Source organism: Notolabrus celidotus, chromosome 23 (genome assembly GCF_009762535.1).
Source record: "Notolabrus celidotus isolate fNotCel1 chromosome 23, fNotCel1.pri, whole genome shotgun sequence".
In the NCBI taxonomy this organism is placed as follows: domain Eukaryota; kingdom Metazoa; phylum Chordata; class Actinopteri; order Labriformes; family Labridae; genus Notolabrus; species Notolabrus celidotus.
Window position 1 is genome coordinate 19,458,313 of NC_048294.1, and position 11,369 is coordinate 19,469,681.

The following is an 11,369-nucleotide window of genomic DNA, read 5'->3' on the forward strand; positions in this document are numbered from 1 at the left end:
TTGCTTTTATTTTGGCTTTTCATCAAAAAGTGTTTGATCATTTTTTGTTAGATTGCTCTCAATCAGAACTAAACCCTCTCCAAAGCATAATTTTGCTTCGGCACTCCTAGTTTCAGTCTTTGCTCTTTTATTTTTAGGATTTAAAATACATTCAGAGTGGATAATCTCAAAAGGCTGTTTCATATTCCAAGGAATAAAAGATCTTTTTGTGACTTTATCTCAATCGTATTCGACTAAGTAAACTCTTTAAACGTCAGCTTTAGTTTCCTGTTTATTGTGCAGACCTTTTCTCATCAACAAGATGATTCATGTCTCTTTGAAAGAACGAGATGACGAAAGTTATCAGAAATAAATCCAGCTGACTGATCATGAAAGAGGAGAGTTTGATGAGTGGATTACCTAAAGAGAGAAGATGACTCAGATGAACCACCGTCACATGAAGCAGATCTGGAAGATAAAGAATAAAAAGACATCATTAGCGTCTCTTATTTACATGCGGATGGATCCTAGTTGGACGTTTGGTGGTCTCTCGTGTAAATGCATGCAGACTATTCTTCTCCTGGCTGTGTGTAGAGGATCATGTGGTCAGAAACAGCATGCCTGATTATAACGTTTGCACTAAAAACCCCTCAGATGTGCCGCTGCACTTTGTTCTCTGCGTGCAGGCCGTCCTTGAATCAGCAGGTTGGCACAGACAGACGCAGCATTTCCTGCTGCTGCCACACCCTGAATATAAGACCAGTGTGTTACAGGAGACAGCGGATGTGTGTGTGTGTGTGTGTGTGTGTGTGTGTGTGTGTGTGTGTGTGTGTGTGTGTGTGTGTGTGTGTGTGTGTGTGATGGTGTGTGTGTGTGTGTGTGTGTGTGTATGTGTTCAAGGAAAAAGGATCAGGAACCAGGACAGTAGGAGGATTGTTGCTCTCTGTGGGTGGTTAAATTGCGGTTTTGGAAAATGAACGATGGTTTTGGTTTTTGTTTGATGCAGAAATCACCGGGTGCTGGTTCTTCCAAAGTGGATGTAACTCCAGGGACGCTGTGTCAACGAGTGCAACTAAGAGGATAGGTTATTATGTGAGGCATCATGTATGGTGAGGGAGTGAGCAGGACTCTAGTGCCAAGTAGTGATGGGAATTCCAGCTCATTGGCTCTTTCGGCTCCCAAACGCCTCTTCATGGTACCATTATGTCTTTTATTAAATCAGGCATTTGTGCAGTATTTTGTCCTATATCTGATATGTGTGCATTAGTTTCCCAGTCTCAGAATAATACTATTTCAAATTATGATTGGTATAAAAACATTCATATTATACCATCAAGCACCAGACCTGTGAACGCCATCGTCACTCTTCCCTTGCATCTGATTGGTCACACAGCACAAACTTTGATACAGCACTCAGTCACGGCGTGGTGAGCCTGTGACCGAGTGATGAGGCGAAAGATCGTTACTTTATTATTTTGGCCCATTAAAGTCACTAACCATAGACCTTTCTGGAATCCCTGAGCTCCCTTGTCTCGTAGGTTCCTCAGGATCTCTGCTGCTGTGGACGTGCCAGACTGCAGCTACAACTACTACAATCCATCTCACCACTATCACCTCTCTCTCTTCACCTCCCTCTATCCCTCTCTCCAACAGAGTCTCAGCAGATGTGTGTCTAACATGAGTCTGGTCCTGCTGGAGGTTTCTGCCTGTTAAAGGAAGTTTGTCCTTGCCACTGTAACTTGCTAAATGCTGCAAAGTGCTCTGCTCATGGTGGATTAAGATGAGATCAGACTGAGTCCTGTCTGTAAGATGGGACTGGATCTTATCCTGTCTTGATGTTGGGTCTTTGTTAATAATAGAACATAGAGTACGGTCTAGACCTGCTCTGTATGGAAATAGTCTTCAGATAAAATTTGTTGGGATTTGCCACGAAAGACACTTTCATCCACAGAGTCTAACCTGTTAGCATGCCTTATAACGTTATTCTTCATATTTTCATTCAAGGTTAAATCATTAGCCATTTTCCTTTGTTATTTTGAACTGATGCATGTAATTGGGTGTGTTCCAAAGCGGTTAAGTACCTTGTTGTTAAAATGGAAATTCGAATTCAGGCTAGAGGAAAGAGAATGCTCAGAAAACGGACACATAGCAGAAAATGTTTTTCAGACTGGTAACGCCAGACTTTTTAAAGCTCCTGTGAGAAAATTTTGGCGCCCTCTGTGGACAAAGTGTTTTTTGCTGATTTTTTCCTGTGCATTTGTATTTAGTGTCTTCTTTAAAAAGTTATATTTTTGGGACTTTTACACCTTTATTAGAGAGGAGAGGAACGTGGATAGAGCTGGAAAATGGGTCAGAGAGTGGGGTAGTGACATGCAGGAAATGGGCTGCAGGCTGGAATCAAACCATTAACCATTAACCATTAGGCTAACTCGCTCCCATGATGAGTGTGTTGTGACAAAAAAAATTATCTCTACTCTCTTTTATCAGTCAGATATATCACTGGTGAGAAATTTTGTCTCGGAACAAGTAAAAGAAAGGCTGTATCAGCAGCCAATCACTTGGTCTGACACCTACCCCCCACCAGTGGTTTAAGACAGTGAAAGAATGATATCGTTATATTCACTCTTTTTCGTGATGGTGTTTAATTTCAGTTTGTTTAGTCTTTAACCTCCCTCATGTTTCTCTGCTGTTTTCCTCTATTCTCTTCTTCTTCTCTTTGTCATTAACTTGTCAGTCTTTAACCACATATTTAAAGTGTTTTGCTCTTCCTATCCTTCCCACTCTGAAACCTCAGTCTGTCAATCCTTCCTTGTCCACTTTGCAGGAGTTCAGTCTGGACCTTGAGCCTTGCCTGGAGCTGCAGCAGGTGTCCCAAAGAGAGGATAAATCCTGCTTCTGTTTTCTCCTTCAGTGGTCTCTGTGTCTACTCTCATCAGATCTTCAATGCCAGCAGGGAGATCAGGATCAAAAGAGGGACATAAAGTTTGGAGATCTGCAGAAGAAGTCACGAGAACGGGGAAGACAAACACGGACCTGATGCCTGAAGGAGAACTTAATCCTCCAGAGTGAAGGTTTCTGATCATAATTCATGTCCTGCTTTTATTCTGAAAGTGGACATTAAAGTCTTACTACACCGTATGGACGACTGAACCCCTCGAGGAGCTTCACCCTTAGGCCTGGGGACTCTCTCAGACAGGTTTCCCGTGTGCTTCAGGGACCTGTTTTGCAGAGAGAGGGGTTTCACACTGACTAAAAATGCCCCGAGCAAAAACAGGTCTTGTTGATACAGTCATCTGAGCCAAATGGATAACACATTAAGCTGCAGCTACGCTAGCCGGAGCTGCGCTGGGAGCAGCTGTGCACGTGGCTGACAGACGCCACAGAGGAATAACAACAGGAGCTAACACTAATAGATATTACATAGCCTCAGTGGAAGCCATTTCCCCGACAGAGGCACTAACTTATTCATTACCCAGTCATCTCAGGTTAGCATTATTAGCGCCGTGCAGCTAGGTCACTGGTTCAGGCCGGTGTTGAGTTGCAGCTGCTCCGGTATGACATAATGTAGCGATGAAAAGGTGCCTGAATGTTAGCTCACCTGTGTTTTCCTATAGCACAAGAGGACTATTCTCTGTGAGCGGCTGGCCAGACATATTGGGGTCGAAGGTCAGGTTTCAGTTGAACCGGAGCCCTGTTTACTTCTCGCTCACGAGGCTCTGCATCCTGCTACCTGTGCTCCTGCACGCTAGTCTTTTGAAAATCCCTCCCTGAAGAAATGTGTTTCTTTAATCATACGAGAGAACCCTTACCCAGAATGATCCTTCTTCATGGATCTGTCACATTTCTGTGAAGTTTGGGGAGAAGATAAAGAGAGATGTGCTTCTTCAGGTGCTAAAAATTATGTGATGATCTATCACTCCACATTTGAAACAGAAATATCTTACTCAACTTAATTTCTATGCATGTTCTCATTGCTCTACTTTTGCTCTGATGGCAGTCGATGAATTGCCTTCCCTTTTCGAAAATCTGATCCAAAAGACAGTGAACTGTGTTCCTGTAGTTCTGCCTGTGGTTTGACTAAGTGGTGTTGCCGTACCTGTATGTGAAACATCATTTAGAAGACATCTCTCAGATCAGGCGGTTCATTTAGTGGAGGTAATGATGGCTACTATTTTCCATCGTCCAAGTGTCCAAAGCATGTCGAAGTGTGTAGCCAAACATTTGTTTGATTCCAGATTAACGTATTAAACCAAGCTGATGCATCCCTCACAAACGTCTTTAGATGATCATTAAATATCTGATGAGGATATTTGGACATTTGAATAAAATCTAAACTAGGATGCATTCCTGAGGACTCCTTCTGTGTTTCAACAGCTGTTGTAAACTCCACAAACACTGACACGTTCAGCTGAAGGTCTCCAGTTTACAGGGTCACTCTTCAGACTGGAACACTGGGAGCTGACAGACGCATTCACACTATCAGGCTCAGAGAAGACCAATGTTCAGGAGTTATTAAACCAAGTGAATCACAGGTGTGTGTGATGTTATTGTGAATGGAGGGGGAAATAAAAACAATCAGGGTACTCTACCAATCAGAAATGTACAGCACTACAGGCCCCGCCCCTAAAAGTTCCAGGACCTTTGGAAAGTACTACCCTCTGAGCAGGGACTTTTCAGGGAGAGATTAACAACCCAGGAACTAAAGTTAGACCCTGGTTCCTGCTGGCGAAGAGCACAGAGTTCCTCCAGAAGTTTTTAGTTTTTGGGGAAAAGTTCCTGCAGTGGAAAAGCATCTTTACACAGTCCAGTATTTTGTGTCATTTATTTCAGTGAAGATATTTAACATCAGATCTCTGTCTCTTCACCTCCCGTGCCCTCTCACAGGCTGGTAATCTTGTATCATCTCATGTTTGGTTGAACCTCAGTTATGCCTTTTTAAATCCTCATATCTGCCCGGTCTGGTTTTGCCTTCAGCCTCGTTGGCCCGTGTTGCAGCAGCTGTGTTGTGTATTCTCCACTCAAGGATGAAACAAGGGTGTCCACTTCTCACGCATACCTTCACTTCAACACTTTACTACCTGAGGGGGCAACCGGTTTGTGTGCAGGATTTCTGCTTTTCTCAACACTTAGTTCTTATCTTCCTCCTCATCTGCACTCAGTCAGGGTGTCAGGGCTGCAATCTCAGCTGTCAGCGAGTCGGTCTCTGGAGGAGCTCTGTGGAATTTCTCTTTAATATTAGCCTTTTTAAAAAGCGTGGGTGAAGCAGACGTTTTATCATGTTTCTGATGGCAGATGAGTTCAGTTAAAGACCATAAAGGGGCTCTGAACCTTCACAGGTTATTAATAAGAAAGACTGTATGCCACTGAAGAGTTAGGACCTCTGGACCCTCTCCTTAACTTAAAAAACGATTGCTCCATCCTCCCAATGTTTCAAAGTTATGGAACACAGCTGAACGGGAAACATTTCTTTAGCCAATAAAAAAGAAAAAGTGTGAAAGAATTTAAGATGTGCATTCAGATTTAAAACCTCAAAGGGGTTTTCTGGTATTTCTAAATCAAGGCCCTAAGTTTTTTTGCAATGCTGCAGGGATGCAGGGCTTAATACAACTATATCCCTTGAAAACAACTGATAAAAGTTGCTTTTATTTTCTTGTTAACAGGAAAAAGTATTCAAGTTTTAACATAATAAATCAGGAAAAGTCATCATCACAACAAAAATATACAGAAGAAATATAAAGAAGCTGTAGCAGCAGCTAGCATTAGCATCAAGTACGGTAGTGCTGGTTCAACGGACATTTGAAAGCTGCAGACAGTTTAACAGAGACGACCAAAAACTAAAGCAATTAATGACTTAAGGTGCATTTTGACAACAGGAACAATGGTCTGCTGGGGGGTAGTACTTTCCAAAGTTCCAGGAACTTTTGGGGGCGGGGCCTGCAATGCTGAACGTTTCTTATTGGTACAGTACCCTCAGCGTTTTTATTTCCCCCTCCATCCACAATACCATCACACACACCTGTGATTCACTTGGTTTAATAACACCTAAACATTGTTCTCTAACCCTGATAGTGTGAATGTGTCTCTGTCAGCTCCCAGTGTTCCAGTCTGAAGAGTGACCCTGGAAACTGGAGACCTTCAGCTGAATGTGTCAGTGTTTGTGGAGTTTGCAACAGCTGTTGAAACAAAGAAGGAGTCCTCGGGAATGCATCCTAGTTTAGATTTTATTCAAATGTCCAAATATCCTCATCAGATATTTAATGATCATCTAAAGACGTTTGTGAGGGATACATCCGGCTGAAATTCTCCAGTTAACACGGTCGCTCTTTAAACTGAAACACCGGCCCATCTCTGCCATGCCTTTTAAAATTGCTGTAAGTTGAGGGAAACGCTCAACTTCTGGTCCAAAAGTAGCATAAATTTAGACCCTGGTTCCTGCTGTCGAAACACGCAGAGTTCCTCAAAGGTCTCTAGTTCCTGGGGAAAGTTCCTGTGGTCTAAAAGCACCTTAAATCAGTGAATGTACAGCACCTGATGATCACCTTTCTCAACACAACACAAGTTTGACCACGGACAGATGGACTTCTGACGCTAGTCCAGAGAGGATGCTGAGTTTGAACAGGCACAGACAGATTTCTCATTTTGATTAAACTCTTTTGCAGACCCTCCTCCACCTTCATAATTTCATGCATTATTCTTCAGTTATGCTCTATGAATGCTTGAAGCTATGTCTGCCCACACAGAAACCATCCTAACTCTGCTCTTTGTGAAGCATCAGCTCTGTGGTGACAGGTGGGAATGCGTGCTCTTGTTCACCTCAGCAGAACAACTGAAGCCAAACAGACAGACAGTGATTCTATCTCCAGAGAAAGCATGCATGAACTGAGCCCAGCAGGAACAAACAGGACCCTTTCTCCCGGGGTCTGTGCCAGGGCATGTCGGACGTGCAGACAAAGCAATAAGACTGCAGGTCGGTGATGGAGACGATAGAGTGTGTATCATTTAGAGATTGTGTTACAAACATCTGCTGATTTTTATTCCACCAGGTTTATAAAATATTTCAGCTGAGAGTGAGACACACTGAGAAGAGCTTATTGTCATGACAATGCCTCTCTTTGTCTCAAAATGTGCAAGTTATGGTCAAACTAGACCTGAAATGTGAGCAAAGCAGCGTGTTCCTGCCCAGTCAGGCCTGTAAAACTCAGGAGCAGGGGATGGCTGCTAATTTGTTGTTTGGCTCTCTGCTGTTGTTTTCCCTAATCACTCTGTATTTCCAACGCCTGCTGCTCGTTAAAACTTTAACACCCACAGGACATTTGTTTGGAATGGATCTCCTGAAGGTCAAAGATCACCGAGCCCTCAGGTGGAGATCTGATGACTAAGCAGATTGGTATAAAGAGGGAAGATGAGTTGTTTCCAGATGGACTGGATGTGTTTCTGGATGGGACAGAGAAAAGAAGCAGACATGAGGCTGGTTTATACTTCTGCATTGACTCTACGCCTCTGTAGCGGACGCGTACATGAGCACTATATACTTATGTGTCAATGTGTCCACATCACACCTAGTCTGCGAAAACAGTGTGGTATCTAAACTCATCATACTATACAAGGTAATAATCTGGTCCATGATTCACTAATATACAGATAATATATGTTAATATGCCAATTAAATATGCCATATGTCGATTTTTTTTAACTAAAAATATAACTATATCACACTGTACCTTTAAAAACTACATACTGTAGCTTTAAATAATACACTCTGTACTTTAAAATACTACACACTGTACCTTTAAATAATGCACACTGTGCCTTTAAATACTACACACTGCACATTTAAATACTACACACTGTACCTTTGAATATTACACACTGCGCCTTTAAAAAATACACACTGAACCTTTAATAACTACACACTGCTCCTTTAAATACAACACACTGTGCCTTTAAATACTACACACTGTGCCTTTGAATATTACACACTGCACCTTTAAAAAATACACACTGAACCTTTAATAACTACACACTGCTCCTTTAAATACAACACACTGTGCCTTTAAATACTACACACTGTGCCTTTAAATATTACACACTGTATACAACACACTGTGCCTTTAAATACTACACACTGTGCCTTTAAATATTACACACTGTATACTACACACTGTACCTTTAAATACAACACACTGCACCTTCAAATACTACACATTATCGACCCCTTTGCCCCCCCTCCCCTCATTCTCACGCTTACAGAACTTTTACATTGTCTTAATTTAACATGGTTTCACTTTCTTACACTTGCAGCGTGTTTGCAGAAAATTATACTTTAAACAAAAGTCCAACCACATCCATCTGTTCCCCACTTCACCCATTTCTGGTTGTTCTCCAATAATAAACATACATGTTTGCTTAAAGACATCAGACTAATTGATGCCACATTGCAATCCACACAGTAACACTCAGTCATGGAAGCTTGAGTCTTGAGTGTTGTTGGATGCTCATAGTGGATCATTTACTGCTCATTAAACCAGGACTGTGCTGTAAACTAACAAGTGAGGCTTGTGTTGTCTTATTAGTTCACCATAAAATATAAATGGAAACACTAAGGCAAATGTAACGGGATGCAAATGTTCCAAATGTAGCAGGAAAAACACAAAGCTGTCAGCTCACACATTCTCTATATAAACTTTATAAGGTGATAATATGTAAGTGTTGCCTTCACAGCTTGTTCTGCTGTCCTCAGTTAGCCCACACTTTTTTTTTCACTGCTAAACCCTTATTTACCGCTCAGACACAGCCCTGCTGGTAAAACTGACATCATTCAAAAACATGTTTTTAAACAGTAGAAGAGAGAGGATGCTTTTGGATGATAACAACAAAGAATGAAGGTTTCTTCTTGGGCTAACTTTGATAGTTTCAAAGACACTTTAATTCCCACTGCAAGCCAGACAGTACAGACTTAGATATAAGGGAAAGGCTAGATATTGTTTACACTTGGTAAATGAAGAAATCATCTTATGGTTTGGGTCCAGTACTTCCTTAGGCTGCTCTCACATCTGTGCCCACTAACTGACATTATTTCCCGACTCCCAAGAACAGCCTGAGACCACACTAACGTTTTTACCAAAGTGTCAACATGCAGAGGGGGAATGAGACAGACTACTTTCTGTGGAGTGATTTAATATGCGGTGTGATCAAGTTGCCTCTGGTGTTGCTTTTTCTGTCTAGAATTAATCACAGCTGTTATTTGGCTTTGATTAATCGGAAGTATTCCATTCTATTCTCATTTGATCTGTTCCATTCCATTCTATTCGCCTTTGATATTTTCCATTCCATTCTATTCTCCTTTGATCTGTTCCATTCCATTCTATTCTGCTTTGATATATTCCATTCCATTCTATTCTGCTTTGATATATTCCATTCTAATCTATTCTGCTTTGATATTTTCCATTCCATTCTATTCTGCTTTGATGGGTTTCATTTCATTCTATTCTATTCTCCTTTGATCTGTTCCATTCCATTCTATTCTCCTTTGATATATTCCATTCCATTCTATTCTATTCTATTCTCCTTTGATATATTCCATTCCATTCTATTCTATTCTATTCTCCTATGATCTGTTCCATTCCATTCTATTCTCCTTTGATATATTCCATTCCATTCTATTCTGCTTTGATGGGTTCCAATCCATCCTATTCTGCTTTGACATGCTCCATTCCATTCTATTCTGCTTTGATGTGTTCCATTCCATTCTATTCTTCTTTGCTCTGTTCCATTTCAAGTTATAATGCTTTGGTGGGTTCCATTCCATTCCGTTCCATTCTGTTTTAATGTTTTTACCACAGTGTCAACAGGCAGAGGGGGAATGTGATGGACTATTTTATGTGGATTGATTTGATATGACATGATCAGATCACCTCTCACAAAGAATGACTGGACAGAGAAGCAGAGGTTGCAGCCACAGTCCATGGAGTATGCACTGAATTTCTTCAAGCTGTATGTGTCTAATGTTGACTTTTTGAACCAACACAAAGACTTTCTTTTTTCCGACATCTCTAGAGGGGACAAACTTTGCATCGTCTCTAAACAACATAAATAAGTAATGCCAGATGAGGTGTTCATGATCAGAGTTTTATGAAACGCTGAGCAGAGTTAGAAAATAAATGAAAACCTTCAGCCAGTCTACATCTCGTATTCACCCATAAACAAAAATAATATAAGAGAAGCCTTGTGTCAGTTACATGAGTAGAGTATCAGCTTCCTTTTCTTCCTGACGACACCAAGAGGACTCATAAAGGTGGTCCCTATCATCTGTATCTTGTTTCTGATATCTCAAACACAGCTGAGGTCCTTCTTTCTTCTCTTTCTTGTAAAAAAACACCCAACCCTGCTTTTATGGAGGGAAGACGACTAATGCAGCTCTACAATCACATCTCTACATAGCTGACATTCCCTGTCTATCTGCTGATCAGTGAGCGTCCACACTGAGAATCAAAGAGGAGTGCAGCAGCTCTGTAGGCCTCACCTGGCCCTCAGTCACCTCTCTGAGGAATGTCTGACACAATAACAGAGCCTGGCGGAGTCCTTCCCATCACGAGGGTGATCTATAATCTGCACGTCAACACTGCAGCTCTGACTCTTCTTACACTCCGGGGTCACTTCACTGTATTGGTTTAAAGTCGAGGAGTGCATGGAAATGTTGACATACTGGAGCTAATGCAGCCAGCAGAGTTACCGCTTTTTTCTGTCTGTATGGAAATGCTGCTGTCACTCTGACTGCAAAGATCTGGCTCCTGAACAGAAGGTAGACGGCTGCTTCTTATGAAATACAGATAACTGTGAAGTCATTTCATTAAAGCTTCAGGGCCAGCAGGAGGCGACTCCTCTGCTTGTAACAAGAAGTCTCGTAGACTATGAGAAAAAAAAGACTACTTGGAGCTACTCTAATAAACATTTTCCTAATGAGTTGATCGTCTCAATCTCATGCTACAAGTCTGATGTTCAGTTTGTAAATCATGATCTCATTCAGAGTCACAGAGCAGGGTGGACTTTCTGACATGACAACCTTGAGATTGTCTGGTTGGCAACATGAGAAATTTCAGCATTTGGCTGAATGTAAGACTTGAAAAAAAATGGATGACATGCTAGCTACATAAGAGCGAAGCCAAAACATATGCAGTATGGGTCAGAAAGCCTACCTCCTCTGTGCTACCTGATGGGACATGAGTCAGAGTATGAGTATGTTACTATAACTTCAACAAAAGTATGAATCAGTTGCATACATTTGCCTTTACATTTGGATCCAACTATATTCCCAAACCAAGCCTTTTTATCGTCTTAGAGCTTAAAACTAATTAATAGTTTGAGACATTTAGCATATCTTGAACCATAAT